Source organism: Panthera onca, chromosome A2 (genome assembly GCF_046562875.1).
Source record: "Panthera onca isolate mPanOnc1 chromosome A2, mPanOnc1 haplotype 2, whole genome shotgun sequence".
Lineage (NCBI taxonomy): Eukaryota > Metazoa > Chordata > Mammalia > Carnivora > Felidae > Panthera > Panthera onca.
The window spans coordinates 150918368-150946276 of NC_138340.1; the positions used below are offsets into that span (position 1 = coordinate 150918368).

A 27909-nucleotide genomic window follows, 5' to 3' on the forward strand; every position below is an offset into this window, starting at 1 on the left:
ATGTGAAAATATGCTCAGAAGCTGTCACTTACAGTAAATGGCGGGTCGGCTCTGCTCGGAGCCAGTGGGTGGCTGGGCTGGGAATGGGGAGGAACAGCCACAGAGGCGTTGGACGTCCGTGATCCCAGCAGGCTTGGGGAAGAGAGGCTAGTTATGCAGGGAATTTCCTGCCTCTGCAACCCCTAATGCCAATAACCACAGCTTAGCAAATTTACCTCCTGGCCGCTTTTGGTAAAACTTCAAAACAGTGCCTCAGAAGCTCTTTCAGGTTTGTCCTTAAAATCCACATCCAGTCCATGGCGGGTTACTTTCTGAATCAAATTTTGATAAATAACTGCCAGCTAGTTGATTTTCATCAGCTATCAAGGGGGGAGAAACTTCCCTTTTTCTTTTCCCTCTTAATGCAGAAACGCTGGGGAAAGCATTTGTTCCGGAAAGAAGAGAGGGGTGGAGGCTAGGGGAGAAGTTAGAAAAATATCTTGGTTTTCGGATGGCATTGTCAGGGCTAGGGGGCACCAGGGGCTGGGCCGGGGCAGTCAGGCGCTCCTTATACATGGGGTTGTCATTTTAAGAGAAGGCTGAGAGCAGCTTTGGGAAAGGACTGAGAAGGAGTCAAGTAACCGACAAGCCCCACCCGGGCCTGCTGTGTGGATAAATGAGAGCGATGTGCACACGGACCTCCTCCTGCTCAAGGACCCAGGCAACAGTTTCACTCCTATCTTGGAAAAGCAGAGTGGGGAGCATGTGTGTGGGAGGGTGTGCGTCTTGATTCGAAGGCGCTGGGAAAACAGCAGGACATGAGGTCAGCCAGTGCACATAAGGTATTCCTGGAGTATAGGTGGGGTGACCTGAGGAACAAACAGTGTTTGAAGGGGATGCCTAGGAATCTGAGTGGCTTGGGTAGAGGCCATTTTGTTGCAACATCTACACTTGGTTGTCCCCTTCCCTTTACTTGTGACCCTGTGCAGTAGAGATCAGTAGAGAGATGGGACTAATTAGGAAAAGGGAGAGGAGAGGAGAAGTCTGTAAGAAAGGAGAGATCAAGGGCCAAGCTAGGAGGGATGAGAGGAGACCAGGAAGGAATGGGGTGAATTTGCGTCCCCCCAACTGCTCTGCCCATTGTATATCCCGTGTGAGGAGGCTACATGGGTGAAGGGAGGCCATCATTGGTGGAAACCCGTGCCCACAGGGGGCACGGCAGTAATAATTTAGACAATTAGGGCTTCCAGTCTTCGTGGTTCAATAACTGCGTGTTGACTAAATCTTAAGGCAAAGTGATTTTTTTGTGTTTTTTAAAATGTGTATCCAAATGACTCTTCTCAGTCTTTTGTATGCATGTCCAGGAGGAGTATAAAAGTCCCTGCCTGTGGCTGAATGGATGCCCGATTTCATGATGGGCTTTGTGCACTGCAGTTAGACCTTCAAGGTGTAATATGGGTGTGTTAGACAAAATAAGAATCAGAAAGAATAAGAAGGAGTGTTAGGAATTCATTCAAGGGTCCGTCTGTTGGAAGTCCTTTGGAGACCTGGTTAGTGGTGCCCCACGGGCGGTAGTCCTTCCTTTCTCAAGGGAGATCCGTCGTTTTCCCACGCAGCGCAGAGAAGTTGGCTGAAGCGGATACATTTATTTACATCTCACGGTGCCCGCTGGCCGCCTTCAAGTTGCTCCCAGTGGGAGAACAGGAGAGCATCTTTCCTTTGAGACTAGGAGTCATCTGCTGAAGCGAAATGGGTGTGTTTCTTGTACCACAATAAGATCTCCAGTCTTTGCTGGTGAACCCGTAGGTATAGAGTCGCATCCTTGCGTATGAGGAAACGACCACTTTTGCCCTGCGATTCAGAGGTCATTGTCATAACCCTGTGAAGTAGGTGCTTGGCAGCAGCTTTTAGAGAAGAGGTTGAGTTAGAGGGTTTTGTGGTTGAAAGGACTTTAGGTCATCGAGTACTTCTCTCTTTCTCATCATGCTGTGACCTGTGGAGGGTGACTGTCCTTAAAGTTCATTTGAATAGAGAATTGAAATAGGCACCTGAAGCGATTTACTAAAAAAAAAAAAAAAATCAAATGAACATAATAACCCCAAACTAAAACCAATGCAAGTATCCATTAATAAGAGAGTGGATAGGTGTGCCTGGGTGGCTCAGTCGGCTGAGTGTCCGACTTTGGCTCAGGTCGTGATCTCACAGTTCGTGAGTTCGAGCCCCGCGTCGGGCTTGAGGCTGTCAGCACAGAGCCACTTAAGATCCTCTCTCCCCTTCTCTCTCTGCCCCTCCCCTACTCATTCTCTCTCTCTCTTTCTCTCTCTCTCTCTCTCTCTGTGTCTCAAAAACAAATAAAAACCATTAAAAAAATAAGAGTAGATAAACACAATGTGTTACATTCACACGGTAGACTATTATCCACCAGTAGGAAAGGACAAATTACTGACACATCACGGGTGAGCCTAAAAAGCATTATATTGAACAAAAGAATATGAGGTTGATATGATATATGATGTTGAAGAATAGGCAAAGCTATATATACTATGGCACTAGAAGTATAAAAAAGAGGTTACCTCCTGGAGTGAGGGAGGCTATTGCCTGGAACAGGGCAAGAGATAACTTTCTGGAATGATGGAAATGTTTTATATTTTTATCCAGGGGAAATCTGTGTGTGTGTGTGTGTGTGTGAGAGAGAGAGAGAGAGAGAGAGAGAGAGGAATGATTGGGCTGTATACTTAGGGTCTGCACATTTTACCAAATGTAAATTGTACCAGAAAAAAACCAAACCAGACCAAAAAACAAGCCTCAAAACCAAAACCCAAGCAATGAACACATACGGAACGGGAACTATGCGGTTAACCGACTTAGAGACGTGTATTGGTGGTATGTTCATGAAGCAGATCTAATAGTAAGCAACCCTAATAGGAGTCCCGTGCCTAGCATCTTAAGTAACTTGGGCACATCACTTAACGTCTCTGAAGTGTACTTTTTTTCCTATCAAAAGAAAAAGGGGTTCACTTATTCATTCCACGCGGAATCGGCCACGTCAGATGGCACCGGTCTAGCAGTGGAGAGGACACACAGGCTCCAAATACAGACCTTGCTGTTACTCTGCCAGCACAGTGAGCCCAGAAACACAGAAAGAAACAGAGCTGCCAATGCCTGCCCTGCCCTGTCTCCCTTTTCCTGCCTTTCTGCTGCAGCCAGCAGCATACTGAAAAGGCCTTATGTTCAGGCCCAGACGGGAGCTTCTTCCCCTCGTCCCGGGCCTGCTGTCCCTGTGCTCCTGCCCACTGGCCCTGAAGTGGTCTTTCTGTTTGGTGAAGGAGTTTGAAGCCAGAGAGAGAGAGAGAGAGAGAGAGAGAGAGAGAGAGAGAAGAGAGAAAAATAGAGAGGAGACAGACAGAGAGAGAAAGAGAGAGAGAGAGAAGAGAGAGAAAAGAGAGGAGACAGACAGAAAGAGAGAGGAGAGAGAGAAAGAGGAGACAGACAGAGAGAAAGAGATAGAGAGAGAGAGAGTGAGTATCTGAGGGCACTGGACTCACACCCAGCCCCAGTCCCTAAAATATGTGGCCAAGAATCCAAGTGTTACTTCCCCTCAGGGAGACAAATGATAGAGATCCTCCTTGGGGCTGTTCCAAAGAGTATATAGAGATACCAACCCCTCCCCAGCCCAGCCCACTACCCCAGGCCACAGAGCTGGTCCTGAGCAGGGTCCTTTTATCCTTTCATTGCCATGGAGCCTCCAAGAGGGAGAGAAGGGGACCGTAGGCTTTGGGCCGAGGCACCCAAGCAGCATCCGGGTAATTTTCCATCTTGCTTCCTTTACTCACTCATTGCCTCCTGATACAGGGAGGCAGATGAGTTATGTGGCTCTTGTTTGCCGATGGCAAAACAGGCTCGGAAGATGGAGGTGTCCTAACCGGAGGTCCTTGGCAAGAGGTTACACCTGCCTTCCCTGATTGAGGGTCAGGATCAACCCAGGAGACAAGCTTATCTCTTTGACCTGGGTGGAGTAAACAGGCTGTGGCCAAGGCATTCTCCTAACCGGGGCAGGGCTCAGTAGAAGCACAGATATTGGCCCAGTAACACCATAGATCCTTAGACAGGAAGGGACTGGAGACCAGAGACTCCAACTCTATTCCATAGACCAGGAAACTGAAGCCAAGATGGCGAGTAACTTGCTGAGGGACAAAAGCCAGTCAACGACAGAGCCAGGGAAAGAGCACGAGTGGCCGTGTGAACTCAAATTCCCGAGTCAACGTGATGGGAATGATCCCACCAGATTCGCTCAGATACATCCGGGTTTCTTAAGCTCGGCAGGATCCCCGTTTTGGGCTGCAGGGTTCCTCGTCGTGGGGCACTGGCCTGTGCATTGGAGGGTGGTTAGGGGTGTCGCTGGTCTCTGCCCACCAGATGCCGGCAGCGCCTCTCACCCCAGCTGCTACAATCCAGGATGTACCCCCCCTTCCACCTCAGACATTGCCAAATGTCCCCGGGGCTACAGAATCGCCCATGGTCGAGCACTTCCGCCACAGAGAGCCCCATCTTTCAGCTCCGCACACAAGGACGCGCTGTGATGCGCTTATTTGCAGATCTGTCTCATGCATGAGTCTGAGAGTTCTCTGAGGTCACAGACAGGGTCCCATTCACCTTTATGTTCTCTGCGTGTGGCATAGGACTTGGCATGGGAGAGATAGGCCGTAAAGGGTTTGAACGATGGAATGAGGCAGCTCACGGGGAGACCCTGAAACATAAACTTTCACTTGCTGGATGTCTAGTATTAGATGAAACGCCAGCCTGGAGGGCAGCCAGAGGATATGACCTTCCTGACCTTCTATCAGAGGGAAGTGGGGGCTCCTGTTCATCTGCTTTGTCATCTACTGTCCTGGCGGGGTTTTTTTTTGCCTTGAGTTCCTTTTCTCATGCTCCAGTCATAATTATGCGGCTTCTTCATTCTTACGACACAATGGAATAGATACTCTACCAGAGAGGTTTTTCTCACTGGGGATAAAGCCAGCATTCTGGCATGTTAAGCCTTGAGATTCTCATGTTAACAAAAAAGCCCCCAATTGCTGCCATTTAGCAGCCATGAGAGCCTCGGGGGAATATTTGTTATAGAGTCATATAGTTTTGGCACTGGGAAAATCACAAGTAAACTGTAAGGAAAAAACCCCTACCACAAAATCCGATCTTCTTGTTTTTCTTAGTCTCAGAAATTTTCATCAGTGTTGGCTTTGGGCAAGTGGGATACTCCTCTGTGTCTGTTTTTCCAAACAATCCAATGCTTGAGAGGGTAGAGTTCTTTTTTGTAGGGGGGAAAAAAGGGCTTTCGGAAGCCTTATATGAAAGTTACAAAATGTAAGTTCCAGTGAATCTTGAAATTCACTGCAACTTTCTCTTTTATGGTTTGCTTTGGGCAGAAAAAAACCCAGCAGAGACGGAGAGAAAATACAAGTATTTGGTTAGATAGGTTCCGCGGGGGAATTAATTTAACAAGAAGATGGACGGACCTTTCCAAGGACTTTACTGGTCAGTCAGTTCAAATGGACAAACGGATTTCAGTGTGATTAGTGAAAGAGAACACAGTTAAAATAGAGCAAAAGGACCATAAAGGGAATAAAGACATGGCAATGAGGGAGGAATGGGTGGTATTGGGTTATATTACTTTATATATAAATATATTAATGTTTATTTATTTTTGAGAGAGAGAGAGAGAGAGCATGAGTGGGGAGGGCCAGAGAGAGAGGCACACACAGAATCCGAAGCATGCTCCAGGCTCTGAGCTGTCAGCACAGAGCCCAACATGAGGCTTGAACCCACGGACCCTGAGATCATGACCTGAGCGGAAGTTGGTCACCCAACCGACTGAGCCACCCACGGGCCCCATATTGGGTTAATATTACTTTTAAGGGGAATCTTACCAGGCTGCTCTGCATCAGGGACTACATCATAACGCCCTCGTGTCTGGCCCTCACTGTGTTAGAATTCACATGATTGCTTTTGGGGCATCTGGGTGTCTCAGGTGGTTAAGTGTCCGATTTTGGCTTGGGTCATGATCTCACAGCTCATGGATTCGAGCCCTGCGTTGGACTCTGTGCCGACAGCTCAGAGCCTGGAGCTGGCTTCGGATTCGCTGTCTCCCTCGCTCTCTGCCCCTCCCCCCGCTCACACTCTGACTCTCTCTCTCTCAAAAATAAACATTAAAAAAAAAAAAAGAATTCACGAGATTGCCTTCAGCCTAAACTTGGGTAGATGCCTATTTCTCAGGGATGATGACCCTTGTTTATTATTAACTGGTTTCTCTTGGAGCAGTGGGAGATCTACCAGGACCAGAAGAGGTCCCACAGAACCGGAAGGCTTGGGGCCCAACTCAGATGAGGACCTCTGAACAGGACCCACATTTAGGATGGGAGGGTGGAGAAGTGTCACATGTGTCAGGAAAAGTTGGGAGACAGTTTGCCACTGGGGCTTCTGGTAAAGAAGTCACTGGGACAGGAGGTGGACCCCTGGATGGTCTGGGACTGGAGCAGGTCTGGGCAGCACCAGAGGGAGGAAGCCTGGACTTTCTCAGGGGTGGATAGACTTACAGAATTTTGAGCAGGAAAGGCTTTAGGCATCTAAATGAACCTCACAGTTTTTAGATGGGGCAGATGGAGATTGACATATGCAAGCCAGAGGTCTCCCTCCTAAACTTCACTATCTCTTCTAATATTTATTTATTTTTTTGAGAGAGAGAGAGAGAGAGAGAGAGAGAAGGGAGGGAGAGAGGGGTAGAGAGAAAGGGAGACACAGAATCCAAAGCAGGCTCCAGCCTCTTAGCTGTCAGCACACGGCCTGACGTAGAGCTCAAACTCATGGACCCAAGATCATGACCTGAGCCAAAATCAGACGCTTAACTGACTGAGTCACCCAGGTGCCCCGGCTTCACTATCTCTTCTAGGGAAGTGGTCCCTGTTTTATTCTGAGACCATAGAACGTATTCATTAGTTTTTTTAGGTATTCAGCATGACCTCAGGCAAGCGAGTCTGAAGCAGCCAGACACGAAGCATTCCCAGTGAGGTTTATCTCTGACACTGTTCCGTGCCGAACACAGAGCTACATCATTCTATGTGCTTCTGGCGGGGACCCCCATAAATCCTCATCTGCGGCAAAGGAATTCTGTCGCACTTCAGGTGACCAGCCTAGGACCGGGTGGTGGCCAGAGCCATCTGGGGGAGAGGGTAGAGGAGACAGGGGTGAGAAGGGAGAGATGATGTGGTTGGTCGCCAGATTTAGCACATCCGAAAAAATGAATGATTTTTTAGTTTAAATATGTTCCCCAATGGGGCCCCTGGGTGGCTCAGTCGGTTAGGCGGCTGACTTCGGCTCAGGTCATGATCTCACGGTCCGTGAGTTCGAGCCCCGAGTCAGGCTCTGTGCTGACAGCTCAGAGCCTGGAGCTTGTTTCGGATTCTGTGTCTCCCTCTCTCTGACCCTCCCCTGTTCATGCTCTGTCTCTCCCTGTCTCAAAAATAAATAAAACGCTAAAAAAAAAATTAAAAAAAATATGTTCCCCAATATTGCACAAGATATATACTAAAAATGTATTCAGTGTTCATCTGAAACTCAGATTTAACTAGGTGTCCTGTGTTTTATCTGGCAATCCCTTCTTGAGGGAGCCTGAATCCTTGTTGATGGTGGTGAGGTTGGGGGTGTGGCTCTGCCCCTATTTCAGATGAAAAGATGGCTGCCCGGGTCCTCCTTTCTCCTTCCTTCTCTCATCTGCCTGGGTTTTGAGAACAGACAGGAAATCCCATTGCCTTGGAGACGTCCAGGCAGCAAAGGAAGGAGAGAGGAGCTCTCTCAGGTCATTGCTACAGCACACTTCTTTCTCTAGTTCCCTTTTGTCTTGCGCCAGCGAGAGGAACAACACACCCTTCAAGGATTTGAGGACAGAAGGAAATGTGGCTAGATAAAGCTAGCACCCACTGTAGCATGTGTCCTGGGGAGATAATGGCTCTGAACCTGCTAAAAGAAATGGCCGGCTTTGTTCTTGAATAATAACCAGCTGGCAGCTTTGTCCTGTCTTCTCGACAGCTGGGTGAAGAGATTCAATTTCAGGGGAAAGCAGTGACGTAGGGCTGACCATCGTGGACAGGGGGTGAGGTGGGTGGTGGGCAATTTACCACACCAGACAACCCCCTATAGGGTGATGCAGCCCCTTGCCACAGAGTATTTCCCCATTGCCTGTCATAATGCCCAAAGTTCTACCGTTAAGTCTTAAGACTAATGACCTTCTCTTTTAAAAATGCACATAAGCCTGGGAAACACAACATATTAAGCCAGTATCCTTTTAGAGTGAATTAGCTCTTTAGAGTGTTTCTAACCCCACGTTTGGCTGAGAGCAGAGTCTTGGGGTTATTGGATCCTAGGGCAGGTAATTCTTGTGAGGGCTAAGTGGCAGAGCGGTTGACCCACCGAGAGAGAATATGAAGAAAGCCCAGAAATTAAAGGGTCCAGGCAGTTTCAGGAGAACAGGGGAAGGCAGGGAGAAGGGGGCCGGAAGGGGGTTAGGTGGGGTGAAGCTACCTGCCTTACCACCGTCTCGGCTGGTGCTCCCACGAGTAGAAGTGTCCCTGGCTTTCCAGACAGATTTGGGTTAAGCATTGCCAAGGTCTGGGCAACTGAATTCCTGTCCTGCTCTGCTGCGTCAGTCAGAACAAGTCAGTTCTGCTCAGTTCTCACGCCTCCTGCCAGATGCCAGGAGGACACATGAGAGCCTGGAGAGGAAGGCTCTGCTTGGCCGCAGCAGGGAGAGAACCCACATCCACCAGCTTGAACCTCACAGGGTCTTTTGGTCTCGTGCAGCAGCAAGTTCGGAGTAGCCAGGATGGGCTGGCTTCGTGCTTGAGCATGCCATCCGGGATATGGACACTATCCACGCTCCTGCAGCAGAAGAGGGCAAGGGGTAAGGACTTGAAATCAGTGCTAAGTAAGCTGTGATGCCCCGGAAGGAAATCACTAGAACATAGGCTAGCCCTGGCATTTGGGGCCTTTTGTCCATTTGAAGAAAAGTCTACCATGCTGATGTTTTGGTTTCCAGCTCTGTTCACCCTGATGAGTGGTTGAATTTTTTTTAAATGCTTATTTATTTGGGGCGGGGGTGCAGAGAGAGAGAGAGAGAGAGAGAGAATCCTAAGCAGGCTCCACACTCAGCATGGAGCCCAAAGTGGGGCTCGATCCCACGACAGTGACATCATGACCTGAGCCGAAATCAAGAGCCGGATGCCCGACCGACTGAACCACTCAGGTGTCCCAGTGGTTGAATGTTTTCTTTCCCACCAGATACTTGACCCTGTTTTAGTCTTCACCCATAGCTTCCCCTCTATTTAGGAGGGTCCCAGCCACACTGAGGGGGCCAGTTCCGTGTGTGGATATCAGTGGATTCTCTGGGCACAGGATGATTTTTCCCAAACCCTTCAGCCAACACCTTTACAAGACAGCAGTGGTCAGAACTCTTGCTTGTGCTACACAAAGAATTCTTATCCACAGCTAGCGCGCTTTCATTTTATTTCAGAAGACTAACGCCCCAGAAGAGGTACGGCGTGTGCCTTGAAGGTCAGAAAGCTCCGACCCGCTGGAGGAACACACGTAATTTTCCATCGAGAATGGCCTGTGCTCTCCTCCTCCCCCCCAGAAGCCCTATCAGTCCCAGAGAGTTCCCTCTGCTCAGGCCTGGCCAGCTGACGGAATAGTTCTAACTCAGATAACAGCAGAATTTGGAGTGTGATAAAGCCAGTTGCAAAACTCCCTCCTCGGATGGATAGACCATCACATAAATGAAGATTAGGGCTTCTAGGACCAGCGCCTGTACCTGGACTCGAGCCAGATCTCCTAGAAATGTGTTCTCTAGAATGCGTTCTAAAGAACGTGTAGTGTTTCCCCTCCGTGTGACAAAAGCCGTCTGATTGAGTGACGGTAAGAGCTTTGGGATGAGGAGGCCAGAGTTGAATGGTGCTGTACTTCAGGACTTAGGCTCTCAGAGATTGTTTTCTCCTCTGTGAGGAAGGAATAAAAATCCTGGATTGCCTCTGTCATAGGGAGGCCATGGGTGTGAAAGCATGTTTCCAAAGCTGAGCTTTGGAAGTACAATTCCCTGACTGTGATCACAGTTGTGGATGGAGAGTGTTGATTTCATAATCAAGGGGCAGCCCATTCGGTTGATTCTGCCCCTACTGTCCCAGCCTTAGACAGTGAGTGATCCCTAAAACAGTGCCTCGAACACCACAGCTGCTAATCAAAGTCAAGGCGACATGAATTAACCTCAATAAACCAATGGCAAATGCTCCTCATCTCTACTTTAGCTCACCCCAGGACTTGGGACGCTGGGGTCCAGCCGGGCTGTTCAAAGGGATTGTCCGTTACGGGACATGACACATCACTGAATGTGCCCACGAGCAGAGGCTGGGCACCGGTAAGGCGGAGTCCCGCTACATAAGCCCCTCCGCATGAAAGGACATGAGAACCAGCTTCCCTGGAAACCCTTCTTGGCTACTAGAAAGTTTCTCTTCATTTTCTGACCAAAAAAAAAAAAAAAAAAAAAAAAAAAAACTAGTATAAAAAATCATTGGTTATCTCCAAAATGATCAAATAAAGGCAGTTTTCCTGGTAAAACCTGTGGATTCTGGTATCCTGTGCGTTGACGTGGGGGACACAAATGGACAGAAAGAACAATGGCTGATATTTACTGAGTCACCACTATGTTCCAGACACTGCCTGAAACATTTACGCATATTACTGCGTTTAATTCTTACAACAACGAGCTGGGTTGAGTACTCTTACTACACCCACTTTACAGATGGGGAAACAGGTTCAGGGAGATCAAGGAATGTGCCCGTACAGCCGGGAAGTAGCAGGGCTGGGCCTTAGACCCAGAACTGTCTGATTCCAAAGCTCATGCTCTTAACCACCGTGCAATTATTTGACTCTTTGCCTCGTTCTTCCCCTCAATTTGTAACTTGCAATCGATCCAAGTGAAAATGTATCCCTTGTGCACTCCTGTCTTCTTTCTTCTATTGGGCAGCCCTGGGTTAAATTCCGTAGTCAGGCTCTGCCACACTGGAGGAGACCAGGGTTTGGTGCTGAGCTCCGGCTGGCTCCCTCTCTGGCAATGATTACCGCCCCCCGCCGCACCCCACCCCCCAACACTAAGGGTGCTGAGATGTCCCTGGCAGTCCTTGTGGTGGGCGGGGGTGCAGAGCTGAAAGGATCAGGGACAGGATGTTCTGCCACCATGGGGCATTCTCTGAAGCTGGGAGGGCTTCTTCCGCACCTTGCCAGCACTGCCCCCCCAGCCCCAAACCCAGAGGCTGCCCAGAGCAGAGCTGAAGTCTCTCTTCTTGCTTTCTCCTTCTTTGAAATGGGCATCCTGATGGGATGATGGGGGCAAAGGGATGAGAATGTGCATTTTGCCAATTGTTTAAAAGAAAAAAATGCTCGGAATCGGTCTCATGCCCCCTCGTTCCGCAAGCCTTGCAGCAGAACTTCTGGCTGCTACTTCCCATCTTTCTTAAATCAGTGCTAAAGTCACATCCCCAAGTCTTCTTTGAAGATCCAGGCTGGATAAGGGTACCCTCCCTCCATGCATTCCGCTCTCACAGTGCATTATTATTGCAACAGTGCTATTTAATGCCTCTCTTACCAGTTTGCGTGTTGGTCTCCACCTAGCCTGGAAACTCCGTGAGGGCAGGGCTGCATTTCCTGGCACCTAACAGATACTTACCCATGTTGGTTGATCTGGACCATAAAACTGAACTGAAGGAAAGATCAATATCCATTGCAAAGGTTTTGTCGTTGTTGCTGTACATGTGAATGTGTTCGTTTTTGAATACTCTTTTCACCCCTAAAAGAAGTTTTAGACGTCTTTAGAAGTTTATTGGCCTCACTCAGATCTCTGGGTCATAATTTAGTGTCCCAGGGAATTCTAAGGGAAAAAAAAATTATTTGCTTCTGCAAACCTTATCGTCCACTGTTCTGATAAAGGATCCCAGCTGTGACAAGGAGATTATTTACTTGAAAGTAACGAGCAAAGCTAATTACTGCAGTAGATTGGGGCAGGGACAGAGTGTACCAGAGCAGGCTGTTGGCAAATGTTCCCAACCCTCCAACAAGGCAACGGGGCCAGTGAGCCCACTGGACGTGCCCGTGCCTTTTGGTCTTCGAATCGCCTCCTCAATAGCAAACAGACTCTAAGACTGTGGTTTGGGACTCAGTTGTCTGACAGGAGCCAAGAATGAATTTCTGTGGCTTGTTCTTCTTCTCCCTGGTTCCAATTTTTGAAGAATATGTAATAAAACAATTAAAGTCTGACTTTGTGGAGGAAGTGGGATCCACTCATCACGTCTCCAACTTCGTTCCTCACAACTTGTGCGTGGCTCCTTTCCTCTAGGACAGGAAGCCTGCTTCTTGTCTGTTCCATTCTCTGCCTGGAGTCTGAGCCACGTCCCGCCCAATGCAACTCAAGCTCACCTGCCGGGAAGTCATTGCCACTGACCCCACCTGACGATGCGCATGCCCCTTTTTGGCATTCTGAGCTGTGCTTGTACCAGCCGCCAAATCCCATTCTAATGAACTATGTGGGACATCCAAATTCTTTCCTCTTGGTGGAATTTTGTTAAAATTGGAGCTGAGAGAAGGTAATAGTGCTACAGGGTAAGAATCAAATAGATGGATTAAATTAAATAACATAAAGTGCCTAGTCTAGTGCTTAACATAACCTATATACATTTAATTTTTTTTTAAGATAGAGGGTGAGAAAGAGTGCTCGTGTGCATATGTGCGAGCGAGTGGGGAGGGGCAGAGGGAGAGGGAGAGAGAGAGAGAGAGAGAGAGAGAGAGAATCTTAAGCAGGCTCCACACTCAACGCAGAGCCTGACGTGGGGCTTGATCTCACGACCATGAGATCATGACCTGAGCTGAAAATCAAGAGTCAGATGCCTAACCGACTGAGCCACCCAGGCACCTCCTAGACATTTAATTTTAATACGTGTCTTTAGAGCATATATTGGGAGGGCCAGTCCTGTTCTCTCTACTGAGCACACACACACACACACACACACAAGCACGAGCACACAAACAGTGGTCTGTGCTTTCAGATGGTTGGCCATTTTGAGGAATGATAAGACACATATGTGTGACAGTCTAGAGACAGTCTTCATTCATGTGACGCATAGGCTACAGGGAGAGAGCAGGCATGGAGAGCAGGCAGAGGAGCGCTAGAATTTAAAATGAGGTGAAAACAGCCAAGGGTGAGGCTAATTAGAAAAGGCTTACTGGGGAAGGACGGTCTGAAAGTGTAGGTACACTTTTGCCAGAAACTATTGGAGAAGGCACCATGGGCATGAGGAGGGTGTGGGGAAGCCCAGAGATGGTTACCATGGCAACAAAGGATGAGTGGACTCAGGGGCAGGGTCCGCAGGAGCCAGGGGTATGATGGCACCCGGGGTTGGATCGTTAGTGAAACTGTCAGGAGCCCCAACAATCATGGCTTCATGAGAGGGGTTGGTAGATGACGGGCATTTCAAAATCTTCATGAGGAAAACATTGGCTTTGCCTGAAATTCTGGAGTGAGGAGCATTACCTAGCTTAAGGTAGAAGCAGGCAGGGAAAGGGTCTCTGTGTTTAAGAGGAATGGGGCTGAGGGGCACTCTGGGTAATGGCAGGTTTGGCCAAGGTGACGGTGGAGGCGAGAGGTGAAAGTGGCCTACAACAAAGGTGATTTAGCATTAGGGACTGAAGCCTCACATTACAAACCATAGACACTGTAGCAGAAAGCTCTAGGGCAAAAAAGAGTGGATACCCCCACCTCTTTTTCTCCCCCCACAGAATTAGCAAACACATTCTGTGCTTGGTGCTTTGGGTCCTTAAGGACAAATAAGGAATTGTCATGGATCTATGTTCTTGGAATTTTATTTTTTAACTGACAATAGAGAGATTCTTATCTCATGCAATTGGTCAAAATAAAGGGGAAAAAAAAGTTGTGGAATCAATATAAACATAGGAGCTATACATCTTAAGCATTTTATTTTAACTTAAAATGTAAAATGTACATTCATTCCCTAACGTTTTAATGTCGAGTCTAGGCTTTTTCTCTGACCATAAGCTCCCCATTTTCTTTCTTACATGAGCCACTTTCGTAAGGATCAGTAGCGACCACTGATCATTTGCTACTCCTTCCACTGAGAGGTGGAGTTCAATTTTCCTCTGCTTGAATCTGAGCTTGTCTTAGTGACATGCTGGGATTTCTATGGCTAGACTTGGAACTCCCTGCTGGGCTCCTTAGAATGTTCTTCTGAGAGGCCTGAGCTCCATGAGGCAGATGGGAGCTGCCAGGTAAGAACTTACTACTTTAAGTTCTCCAGGCTTGAAAGGCCATACCTGCGTGCCCCAGAGGATAGTCCCAGCTGGGCTCAGAGTTCCGGGCATCTCCGTGAAGGCACAAGCATGTGAGTGAAGGTGGCTTGGGTACTCTCTCATTGACATGACCTGAAGCAGAACAATTTCATGGCTGAACCTTGTCTGAATTCCTAGTCCACAAGATAGTGAGGTATTACAAAATGGTGGTTGTTTCAAGCCACTGAGTGTTAGGATAGTTTATTACATAGACACCTGGAATTTTATTGTAAAGAGGCCTGGATGCATGTTCATAGGACTTGGAGAGACCTAGAGATCAGGCAGGCACGTTGGAATTCTGAATACTGCCAGAGTCCTCCAGAAGTTGATCACAAAACGCGGGGTGCCTGGGTGGCTCAGTTGGTTAAGCTTCCGACTTCAGCTCAGGTCATGGTTTCACAGTTTGTGAGTTTGAGCCCCACATCGGGCTCTGTGCTGACAGCCTGGAGCCTGCTTTGGATTCTCTGTCTCCCTCTCTCTCTCCTTGCCCCTCGCCCACTTGCATGCTCTTTCTCTCTCTCAAAAAAAAAAAAAAAAAAAATTGATCACAAAATGTGATGATCATACAGAAGGTGTTTGAGCCTCCTTACTTTAGCTTTACCTTCCCTGCCCTTGCACGTGAAGGGTCTCCTGTATTTACCTTTCCTAGATAACCTTGCTGGAAAAGTGTCGGCAGGCAGAGTTAGATATATAAATGGTCAGCCCTATCATTTCACCCATGTGACATTGTTGCAAGAATCTGTTCTTCAGTGGTCGGTGTCTGTCTGCCTCCCCAGGGCCCTGGATAGTCTCTGAGGTCAGAGACTACATTTCCTGTTTGTTTGACAGGAAACAGGGGGGCAACGGCCCAGTTTAGAGAGAGCTGGAGCTTTCTACCGCAATGCTAAGGCTCCTATTGATGAACCCTTGGCCAGGTCTGGCCCTTGGGTGTGCAACTGGTGTGGTTGCCCAGAGCCCCACACATAGAGGAGCTCTGTGCTTGGTTTCACGCTCTGCTATTGCCATCTTGAAATTCTTCATTTCTTAGTTTTTGAACGAGGGGCCTGTCAGTTTCACGTTATGCTGGGCCCTGAAAATTACACGATCAGTTGTACCATGATTCATGCCGCGTTCGGTCAAGACCAGGAGCTGTGGCTATTTCATTCGTGTTACCTGCCCTGTCTCACCGAAAACCAGTGGGATGGTGGGATCAGTGAGGAAGGAAACGCCACACAGAAACGTGAATGCCATATTCTTGTTTCCCTTGTTAGAAGATAAACTGAGGCATCTCAAAAACTTTAAGAGTTTATTTGAGCCGAAATCGATCTGAATCGGGCAATGCCAAGTCGTAAGTGGTTAGGAGTGTTCTGCCCACAGAAGCCAGGAGAAGGAGACAGTGAGGAAGGAAGGAAAAAAAAAAAAAGGAAATTATTTAAAGAGCTGTAGCTTAGAGCCTAGTTGGCTCTTTGTGATTGGTTGTCCTTACTGTTTTGATTTCTTTTTTTTTTTTTAATGTTTATTTATTTTTGAGACAAAGAGAGACAGAGCATGAACAGGGGAGGGTCAGAGAGAGAGGGAGACACAGAATCTGAAACAGGCTCCACGCTCTGAGCTGTCGGCACAGAGCCCGACGCGGGGCTCGAACTCACGGACCGCGAGATCATGACCTGAGCCGAAGTCGGACGCTTAACCGACTGAGCCACCCAGGCGCCCCTGTTTTGATTTCTTAATCTTGCGCCATTACAAGATTTTGGTTTGCTTGCGTAGGCCGCTTTGGCATCAGAGCAACTTCAGTCTCGTGGCTTTCTCATTTAATTCATCTAATATGCTCTATATGACGGATTCCCAGCCCCCTCACTCCAATTGACAGAATGACCCACTCTGGCAGGACGCTGGGTGGCTGGATGGCTGGATGGACGAGTTGGGAGGGATGCTCTGCCCAGGATGCGGTTAGAGGCAGACAGTGCCCTACAGCTCCGCCCTGAAGCAATAAAACCCAGACTGCGCTCTCAGCCCTCCTTGCTAGAAACCAAGCTGAGGAAGCTCCTTTGTCCGGTAGCTGGGTTTTCCAACAGGGGGAGATTTGGAGCAGCGGGGAACCAGAGTGGAGCAACCACTGGGGGGGCCGGGCACCCAGGGCTTCTAAGAGAAGGAAGAAATGAAGAGCAAGGCCCCCCTCCCCTGGGGCTTCAGTAGAGATACAGGACGCTGGGGCAGGGGTTAAGGAGACCCGGACCCACTCCTGCCCCAAATATGAATCCTACTCTCTGGCCAAGTGCACCCTCCTCCTAACAAACCATCCCACCCTTGGTAATCATTTTAGAAACTCTTGTGGGGCGCCTGGGTGGCTCAGTTAAGCATTTTGACTCTTGGTTTTGGCTCAGGTCATGATCTCATGGTTTGTGAATTCAAGCCCTGCATCGGGCTCTGCGCGAAGCCTGCTTGGGATTCTCTCCCTCTCTCTTTGCCCCTCCCTTGCTTGCTCTCTCTCTCTCTCTCAAAATAAATCAATAAACATAAAGCAAACAGACAAACACTCTTCTGCTTGCTTTCAGCATGTCCTCCCACATATGTGCTCAGATCCTATGCAGCTCTCTCTCCTGTGTCAAAATACCCTCAGGCTGGGGTCAGAGGTTACCGAGCTGATAATTCTTCACCTTTTCTCTTTGTCTTTACTGTCCTAGAACAGCGATGCTCAAAGCCTGCTGATAAATTGTTAGAAATGCTAATTCTCGGGCTCCACCCCAGACATACTGGATCGGAATCAGAAACTCGGGAAGGCTGGTAATCTGCGTTTTAACAAGCCCTACAGATGCTTCTAACGATCACTAAAGTTTGAGACTCGCCTCTCCTGTGTAGACACATGGCTGGAATAAGGCCCCTTACCAGCACCCAAATTTTCAGAGGTGACACCTGTGAGATGCATCGCGTAGCCTTTTTGCAAGGGTCGGGGTGGGGGGGCGGGGGAGCGAAGCTGTACTAACTCTTTTACGTACAAAACCCCTCCTTCACCCACACGCGCACACATAGAGGGGGAAAGGCTTTGCTTCTCAATCTTTTATTTAACATCTGTTTTCTGTGCTTGGGGTTGTTTGAACAAGAGTCAGCGTTAGAATCAACTTGCTCGGAGGGCGTCTGGAAGGCAGGTGCGGCCTGCCACTTTCAGAGCAAGCTGAGAACAAACACAGCACCCGGAGCCCAGATCAGCCTGCTGCTGCTGGAGGCAGAGGTGGAATTTCTGTTTTGCTGGGAGGATCCCCCCTAAAGCGCGGCCTTACCTTGGGGCCTTAATTAGAAGCAGCGGTGGCCCTCAGGCCTGCTGAGTTTCCGTTTGATGGGACTGCACAAAAGAGCTGAGATGGAAAACGAGATCTTTTGTTATTTCACACATTCTGCGAAGCTTTCTCATAAAAGCCCCCTTTCCCGGTTCTTATTTGCCGTCACACGCACCAGGGTAGTTTTAAAAAGGTTTATACGGGGCAAACAGGTGCTAATATCTGGCTTTCCCTTGTTTGCCGTAGGCTGTCAGATTCAATTTATGTAATCTCGGCCCCAGCTCGTCCCTCTCTAGGGGCCCTCTTCCTAACCAGCCTCGTTCCCGTTCAGGCCCCCTGCCCTTCCTGCCCCCTGCCCCCTAGGGGTGTCTCTCCTTCCTCCTAGCGTCTTCCTAGAGATGTCCTGGTGTCTCGTATTGGCTTGGAATCTTAAACATTTTAATTTTTTTTAATGTTTAGTTATTTTTGAGAGAGAGTGAGCGTGAGTGGGGGAGGGGCAGAGAGCGAGGGAGGCAGAAGATCCAAGCAGGATGCGGAGCTCAAACTCACAGACCGTGAGGTCATGACCTGAGACGAACTTGGATGCTTAACCTACTGAGCCATCCAGGTGCCCCCGGAATCTGAAACATTAAAAAAACAAACAAACAAAAAAAATTCAATGTAAGTGAAACTACCCATTCGACATATAGGTATTTTAATTTTATAATGGCACCCTCAAATCGACCTGATAAATCAAACTAAAGAACTGCGGAGATTTTCTTATGTTTTCTTTTTTCTTTTTGTTTTAATACCAATATAGGCAATAGGAGATATACCACAGGCTGAGGGACACCAGCTGTGGGCCATCTGAATGAATGATAAGACGCCGAATGCGAAGAGGTGTGACTATCTTCCTGGATCTGCCTCCTGTGTTGTGATGCAGCTCTTGGTTTGTGGTGAGTCCTAACTGACTGTCTTCCACGTGGCACTTAACTGCACAGCAGAGTACCCTTACCCGGGTTAACAGGAAACATAAAAACGGATGTCTCATGACGCGTCAAAGGGGTCTTGCGCCTGGACCTATGGAGCTGCATTGATTGGATGGTCTCACGTTGCTCTGTCTTGACTCTCTGGATTTTCACTTTGTGGGTTACTTTTTAAAATTAAAAAAAAAATTTTTTTTTAAACTCACTTAGCTCCCTTTAAAGCATAAGAGTAATTTATTGGGGGAATACTGGAGTATCTCATAGGCCAATAGTTACAGCCTAAGCTTCATGAAGGCCAGGAAGCAGGAAGTGGAGGGAAAGTCATCAAGAACCTAGTTGGTTATTTCATCCCCACTCTTCTCTCTCACATGAAGTCACCTGGGCTCTTTTTCTTCTTTTCTCCATGTTTGATCCATGTTCTTTTTGATGTTTGTTTGTTTTTTTTCTCTGTAGACCATCTTTTACCTGTTTGGCACGAGCACGGATAAACATGGCTGCCACAAAATGGTGGACTGCTCCCTAGTTCCAGGGAGATCCTTGAGGTTGTCCCGAGTCCCAGTAGTTGGTAGAGAAGCTGAGTAATCTAGGTTGAGTCAGTTGTGACCTAGTCTGTGGCCAGGGACAGAGTCATGTAATACCAATATTACTGCTGTGTTTCATTTCATTAGGTAGAAATTTGTTCTGTTAAGAATTATCACAAATTTGGAAATAAGGCAAAAGGAGGACAGCATGTCCTTTTAATGTCATAGTGGAGCATTGTTTAACCCCTAAGGGTTCTTTGATTATCTAGGGGATGTACCTTTGATTCACTTTCTGCTAGTGATTAAAGGTCCAGACTCTGTGAAGTTTACATGATAATTTATAGATTTTTGTCCAGTAGATATTCAAATTATTTCTATCTGGTAGAAAATATAACCAGAGCTTATGGTTTTATTGCTCAACACATTAACTAGTTTCGTACCTAACCTAACAATCTTATTCCAACATTTCCTTTCTTTAACGATGATAAAATCCTTCACTCTATGCCCCTCCTTTGAACCAGCCCCCCCCCCCCCACCATCTTGCTGATCTCCTCATAAATAGGTTGCCCAATCTTGGCATATGATTATTTTGTATTTGTATGAGAATCATGTTAACTTTTTGAAAATTGTATTTTCATAATTCCCAGAAAAAGGGGGAGGATTGGATCAACACATCAATGGTATCTATTATATTTTCCTTTCTGGTTCCTGTGACTCTCCCATTCCCTAATGGCTGCCACAATATTTTACCAATGATCTGGTCTTTTGCTTTAGTGAAAGTCCAATGTCAGTAAATTTTTTTCAGTCTTTGTTGGTCTGAAATATATTTATTTCATCCTTGCTCCTGAAAGAAACTATTATTGGCTATCTATTTGAAGGTGACACTCTAAGGTGACTTTCTCTTAGGCCTTTGAAAATAGTATTCACCTGTCTTCTGGCTTCATTTGTCGCCGTTGAGAATTCAGAAGTCAATCTAATATTTATTCTGTCATGGGTAATTTTTCTCTTCTCTCTGTCTGTTTTTTAAGGCCTTCTTTTTCTCTTTAGTATTTTGTCTTGGTAAGAATCTTAATGCAGATTCTTTCTTATTTGTACTTCTTGGAATTCACTGGGCTTCCTGACTCTGAGGATCTGTGTTTTTCATCAGCTCTTGGAAACATTCAGTTAGTATCTCCTCAAATATTACTTTCTTCCATTATTTGTATTATCTTATTCCCAAATTCCAAGAAATAATACATTAAATATCCTTACTCTATCTTCCATTTCATATAACTTCTATTTAATCATCTTTCTTTCCCTCTGTGCTGTATTCTGGATAATTTATCTAAATCTGTCTTCCTGTTTACAATTCTTTTTTAAACAGTGACTAATATTATCTTCTGCCCAAAAAACATATTAAGCATTATCATCAGGAAAATGCAAGTCGAAATTATTAGTGTATTGTCAGGATGGCTAAGAAAACAAAGGTGGTTTCAAGTGTTGATAAGATTGTGGAATATAGTAACCTCACTGCTGGTGGGAGTGTGATTTTGTATGACTCTTGAAAAAAATTTTTTTTAATGTTTATTTTTGAGAGAGAGAGAGAGAGAGAGAGAGAGAGAGACCATGAGCAGGGGAGGGACCGAGAGAGAGAGGGAGACACAGTATCCGAAGCAGGCTCCAGGCTCTGAGCCATTAGCACAGAGCCTGACGCGGGGCTCAACTTCGTGAACCATGAGATCATGACCTGAGCTGAAGTCGGATGCCAAACTGACTGAGCCACCCAGGTGCCCCTGGTATGATTCTTTTAGAGAACAAATGTCATTATTACCAATGTTGAAGAGTCTCGTACCCTTTGAGCTAGTACTTCTACCGATAGGTATGTAACTAACATGAATACAGGCACATATGCACTAAGAGATGTAGCTTGTTCACAGCAACAAGATTCATAATGGCTCCAAACTGGCAGCAGTTCAAGTGTTCCTTAAGAGTAGAATGATAACTAATTTGTGATGCCTTCCTACAATGGAGAACTAGAGCAGTGAAGACAAACACACTCTAGCTATAAACAATGATGTGGATCCATTTCATGAGCATAATGTTGAGTGAAAGAAATCAGACTCAATATATTCTGTATGAGCTCACTTATAAGCAAACAGAAAAAGAAACCAAAAAGTTGCAAAGGAAAAGTGTTGTGTTTAGGGGTGAAAACTAAGGGTAAAAACGGCTGAAAAAGGATAGGATAACTACAAAAGTCAGGATCATGGTTAGCTTTGGGGAGGGTGGGATAGTGTACTGAAAATAGGAACTTAGGTGTAATGGGCAAATGAATGGGAAAATGTAACTTATCAAAACAGACTGAAAAGTAAAAGAAAAATGGAATAGTTCCATAATCATTGAATCAAATAAATTGAATTAGTACTAAAGAATCTGCCCATTGCAGGGTGCCTGGGTAGCTCAGCTGGTTAAGCATCCGACTCCTGGTTTTGTCTCAGGTCATGATGTCACGGTCCTAAGATTGAGCCCCACATCAGGCTCCAGGCTAGGCGTGGAGCCTGCTTTAGATGCTCTTCCTCCCTCTCTCCCTCTGCCCCTCTCCCCCTCATGCTCTCTCTCTCTCTCTCTCTCTCAAAAAAAAAATAATAAAAGAGAATCTTCCCACTGGAAAAATGCTAGGCCTAGGGAGTCTCATAAGTATGTTTCACAGACTTCAAGAAATGGATTACGAAGATATTTCACAAACTCTTACAGAGAATAGAAAAAGAGGGAATACTCCCCAGCTTGGTTTATGAAGCTCATAAAAAATTCTCATACCAAAATCAGATGAAGGCAATATGAGAAAGGAAGATTATACGCTGATTTTACTCATGAACATAGAGACGAATATCCTAAACAGGACTGTACCAAACTGAATGAACAAGATATAAAAAGACAACAGATCATGACTAAATTGGAATGGAGCATATTCCAGAAATGCAAGGCTGGTTCAACATTTGAAATCGACTAATATAGTTATCCCATTCATGAAACAAATGAGAAAATTCATGTGGCATGCTCTCAATAAAAGCAGAAAAATTGTTTGATAAAATCCAACATCAACTGATGGCAGAGTCTTAGCAAACCAGGAATAGAAGAGAACTTTCTGAACCTGTTAAAGGACATCTACCTATAAAATTTATAAAAATTAACTTACAGCAATGCTACACTTCAGGATGAAATGGAAAAAACAGGTCCTTTAGAAATTAGGAACAATCTACTCCTGAAATCATTGTTGCACTGTATGCTAACTAATTTGGATGTAAATTTAAAAACATTAAAATAAAAAAAAGAAATTAGGAATAAGACAAGGATTCCTGCTTTCACCAGTCTTTAGCCAGTACAATAAGGCAAAAAAAAAAAAAAATTGTAAGTTTCAAGGATTAGCAAGGAAGAAATGAAACTGTCATTCATAGATGACATAATTGTTTGCAGAGTTATAGGCAATTTGTTAGAATTTATAAGAGAGCTTAGCAAGGTTGCCAATGATAAACTCAATATAAACAAGTCAATTGTATTTTTATATTCTAGTAACATTTGGAAAATTTAATTAGATAAATCTGTCATTTACAATAGCAATAAAAATATAAGGAAATTATGTCCATTTTTTCCAAATTTGAGCTTGAGATTTAAAGTATTTCCAATAAAAATACCAACATGGTTTTCATTTAAGTTGGCAAGCTGCTTCTACTATTTATATGGAAGAGCCAAAGTCCAAGAATAGCCGACACAGTCTAGAAGAAAAAAGGACAGAATGGAGGAATTTGCCCGACTGGCTATCAAGCCTCATTATAAAGCAGTAGTAACTACGACGGTGGGATATTTGTGCAGAGAATGACAAAATGGTGACAAGCAAAACAGAGAGTCGAGAGATGGACCTACGCATATTTGGAAACTTGATAAATGGCAGAAGTGGCATTGCAGCAAAGTGGGGCAAGTGCTAGGCCATTCGATAATCATCCATACGAAAATGAATGAAATTGGAGCCCCATGTCATTCCATGTACAAAAACCAATCGTGGATCAAGACCTCAAAAGTAAAGGGTAAAACTTTAAGCCTGTTAGAGAAAAGAAAAGAAACACACACACACACACACACACACACACACACACACACACATGCAACATCCTTAGGACCTCAGGGTGGGGAAGGATTTCTGAAACATTACACAAAAGTGCAAGCCATCAAAGAAAAGACTGATAATCCCACTACCTTAATTAAGAACTATTATAAGACTATAAAAAAGAGGGAGAATAAAAGCTCCAAGTAGGAAGACATCTTCAACGCCTATAAACAAAAATAGATTGTTACCAGAATGTATTAAGGAACATCTACAAATCATCAAGAAACATGTAGACCACACAATATGCAAACAGAGAAGACATGAGAACAGTAAACATATAGAAAAGCGTTACAGAGAGGGAAGGAGGTACACCATAAGAGACTCTTAAATACTGAGAACAAACTGAGGATTGATGGGTGGAGGGGGAGGGGAAAGTGGGTGATGGGCATTGAGGAGGGCACCTGAGGCAATGAGCACTGGGTGTTGTTTGGAAACCAATTTGACAACAAATTTCATAAATAATAAAACAAAACATTAAAAAAAATTAAAAAAGAAAAAGCATACACAAATAAGAGCATATGAAAAAGGTTCAGCCTCATTATTCATCATGGGCTGCAAAATTAAAACAAGGAGGAGATACTCTTTTATGCCACTGGACTGGCAACAATTAATAATTCAGACAATATCACGGATGTGGAGCCAATCACTCCCAGTGGGAGTGTAAATTAGTACTCTGGGAGAAAATTGGCCTTATCTAGAAAAGCTGAAGACGCACAGTACCTCAGTGGCCCATAAATTCCGTGATGTACCCCCTGGGGAAATTCTTCCATAATGAGCATCAAGAGGGATGTACAACAAATTTCATAGCAGAACTGTTGCTAATAACAAAAAACTGAAAACAAGACAAATATCCACCTAGAAGAAAATGGATATATAAATTGTACTATGTAAGTGAAAAATGAATGAATGATGGGTCACGCGTTCACGTGGGGGGAAAAAAATCTCAGCAGCGGTGTTCGAAGAAGCCATTCACAAATGAACATGGACCCAGTGACTCCATTTATCTCAAGTTTGAAAACACGGAAAAACCAAACAAGGTTCCATTCAGGGTACATATATATGCTGACACATATGTATGTATGTATGTATTATCTTGAGAGAGAGAGAGTGTGTGAGTGAGTGGGGAAAAGGCAGAGAGGGAGAGAGAGAATCCCAAGCAGGCTTTGCACTATCAGCATAGAGCCTGGTGAAGGGCTTGATCTCAGGAACCATGAGATCATGACCTGAGCTGAAAATAAGAGTTGAATGCTTAACCCACTGAGCCACCCACACACCCCTATATATGTATTATTATTATTATTATTATTATTTTTTTTTTTTTTTTTTTTTTTTTTTTTTTTACTTAGAGACAAAACACGAGTGGGGGAGGCACAGAGAGACAGAGGGAGACACAGATTGCGAAGCAGGCTCCAGGCTCCGAGCTGTCAGCACAGAGCCCGACGCGGGGCTGGAACTCATGAGCTGTGAGGTCGTGACCTGAACCAAAGTCGGACGCTTCACCGACTGAACCATCCAGGCGCCCCTTGAGTAGAATGTGCCCAATGTGGGGCTTGAACTCACAACCCTGAGATTAAGAGTCGTGTGTTCTACAGACTGAGCCAGCCAGGTGGCCCTCTGCAGAGATGTGTTTAAGGACAGCCTTGAACCAGGCACTTTTTGTAGGCTAGGCTACTGGCTGCCTGGCACTTTGATTGGAGGACCCTTACCTGCTTCTCTGAGATATGAGGGACTGTAGCCATCCCCAGGCCTGCCCACCTGCCCTGCTCCACCCACCTGAGCAGCTCTCTGGAATAACGCATTGGAGACCAGCCTGGCTGTCTGAACCCTCCCACGCCAGCAGAGGGGGCCTATCAACAGCCTCCATTTTCATCCTCAGCTCCCCGGCCGGGCTCTGGGGAGAAGCCACGCCCTATTTTGGGCAGCGAGATAGATGGACTCCTAAATCCCCCGTAAGATGTGTTGACATGAATTTCGTCTTATTCAAGCCAGTCACCCTAGTTCTAGGGTTCTTGGATCTTGCGTGCACGCTCTACTGAGGGATGCTGTTTTTTATGTCGAAGTTATTCGTAGGACATGAGCTAGGAGGCGAACCACGTGACATTTGGATGCACTTGGAGTCACAATCAGGAAACCGGGTCCTGCCTGTGTGTAGGCACCTCAAGACCCAGTTTCTGGCAAGGTCGTGTTCATCCGGGCAGGGATCCTATGGCCTGTGGGCTGTGGCTGCTCCTGCCTCCTGTTGAGGGGCTCACGCGTCTGCCCCCTGCCCTCCCTGCCAAGGCAACTGTCTGGGATATTAAAGGGGAGGAGGGCAGGTAGGGAGGCAAGGGTGGGGAGGCGTCTGGGGCAGGCCTGGAAATGGAGCTCTGCCGTCTCTCAGCCAGGATTCCTTTTGAAATACACCAAGACCTTTTCCAGCAAGTCCCCAGACAGACCCTCCATTCATCTGGACAGCGCATTTTTCTTTGCAGAAAATAACCATTCATCAGCCAGCAGCTCCCGGAATGTGGGCTGAGAAACACAAGCCAGTGGGCCAGCCCTCCTTTGCCCAACTGATGCCAGTGGCCACTGGGAGGTGATATCATGGCCTAAAAATAACCTCCGTCTTACCCCTTCCCCTCCCAGGCCCTGTGCTTTCCAGGGACTCCCCCCTCTCCATGTTGACTTGGTTTGGGACAGGGAGGATATTTCTGGAGGAAAAATATTTCTATCCTGAACTGCTTTTTCCTTTCAAGTAGGGCAGCTTGAAAACATTTACCTTCAATGAAACTTTCAGCAAGAAAATAGGTGATTTCTATGAAGTTTGAACATTCGATTCAGAGCCGAACTCAGAGGCCAAGTTCCTCTCAGTGCTGTGCAATGAGACCTACAAACACATAATTACGTGAGAGTCAAAAGGTAGACGTGGGCCCACCTGCAAATTGACGCCAGGCACTGTTTTGAGTGCAGCTCGTTCAGAGCTCATAAATTCGAAGCCCAAAACACCCAGTGAGGCTTCGAGTTCCAAAAGAAGGAGTCCTAAATCACAGTAAACCTTTAAATCTCTTCTGAGCTTATGGGCAACGGACTTAAATGTCACACAGCCTAGAAGCTGTCATCGAAGAGGCGCCTGGGTGGCTCAGTCGGTTAAGCATCCGGCTCCGGCTCAGGTCATGATCTCACGGTTGGTGGGTTCGAGCCGGACACGGGGTCGGATGTTTATTTATTAAATATTAAATATTCATTAAGTAAATAAACATTAAAGAAAAAAGCTGTCATTGAGTTAAAATAAGACAACAGGTGCCTGTGTTGCAGAGCATCCTGCCTAGACCCTGAAGTCAGGCAAGGTTCCTTCTTCCGAGTACAGAACCACAATGGGGGGGGGGGGGTACAGATGATTCTGCCATCACCTTGATGTGCTCCTCCCACAAACTCACTAATCTCACCGCCGACCTTGGTGACCGTCCTCCCATCCTGAATCCCGGCTTCTTTCCTACCAGGGGGACGGCTAGTCCTTCCCGTCGAGGCTGTAGAAACCTGAGCATCTTCTGTGAGAACTCCTCCCCGCACATGACACCTGATACTCAGTCTGTCCTCAGGACGGTGTTTTTTTTCTCCCTTACAAATGGACTCCTTGCTTTTTCTGTCCACGTGGCTCTCATCACTGTAACAGCGCTGCAGGGAGACCCCTCCACGAGTGGGGCGGCCCCACTCAGGTCCTGCGCTGACCACCCTGCATGTCTTTGTTGGACAGGTAGTGCCTGTGTCCTATCCTTGTTCGAGAACTCACAACAGCTCCCTATTACCACCTCCACCTGTTTTCGTCCATTTGTTGGCTTGGACGGCTCTGCTTTACCTGTTCAACACCCTGCTGTTTGCCTGCGTCCTTTTCTCCAGCAGTCCAGGCCTTGAACTAACTTCCTTCCTTCCTTCCTTCCTTCCTTCCTTCCTTCCTTCCTTCCAGCTTTTCACTGGGGCCTTCCCATCAGTTGTACCTTACTCCCTCCCCTTCTGAGCACTTCAGCCCCCTGTCCTGTTTCTTTGACGCAGGTACTTCATGGGGAAGCATGCTGGTGCACTTGTTCTCTTCGTGGGCCTGCCCGGCTGTCCGCAGAAGCTAAAATGACCCACTTAGAGATTTGCTACCAGAGATGAAATTTCATGGACCGCTTATGTCCCTGGGCATTCCCTGGGCTTCCTAAATAATCCTCCGGGGTTTGCTAACTCATAGTAGAAGGAAAGCTTGAGCTCTGCTGTCTCCTAACCATTGGTAGGTCAGCTTTCCTCTCTCCGACCTCATTATTCACATATCAAATCTTTGTGGAGCACTTAGTGCGTGCCAGGTGATACTTTTGAGTCCTTGACGATTCAGACCGATAAGGCACAACTCCTGGCTTCAGAGAGCTTACAGTTTAGGAGAAAGTAGACATATAGCAAGGCAATTATGGTGCTTGATTATGGTGTATGATTAGTGCTTTGATAGAGATTGACACAGGACACCAATAAAGAAATAATGGTGGACATACAGTGCAGTAGGAGAGTCAGAGAAGGCTTCTTGAAGGAGGTAGTGCCTTGTGTCTTAAACAATGAATAGGGTTTAAGCAGGCAAGGAAGCCAAAAAAGTGCATCGAAATGGGGTG

The 27909-nt window shown here is 46.4% G+C and overlaps 1 long non-coding RNA gene across 1 annotated transcript in view; it reads left to right on the forward strand.

Annotated features, from left to right (window-relative positions):
- LOC132679566 (uncharacterized) overlaps positions 1 to 27909 on the forward strand; it is a 190615-nt gene that overhangs the window by 22214 nt on the left and 140492 nt on the right. The window contains exon 4 of the long non-coding RNA XR_014137335.1: positions 18466 to 18601. This is a non-coding gene — a long non-coding RNA (uncharacterized LOC132679566). The remainder of the gene's footprint in view (positions 1 to 18465; positions 18602 to 27909) is intronic.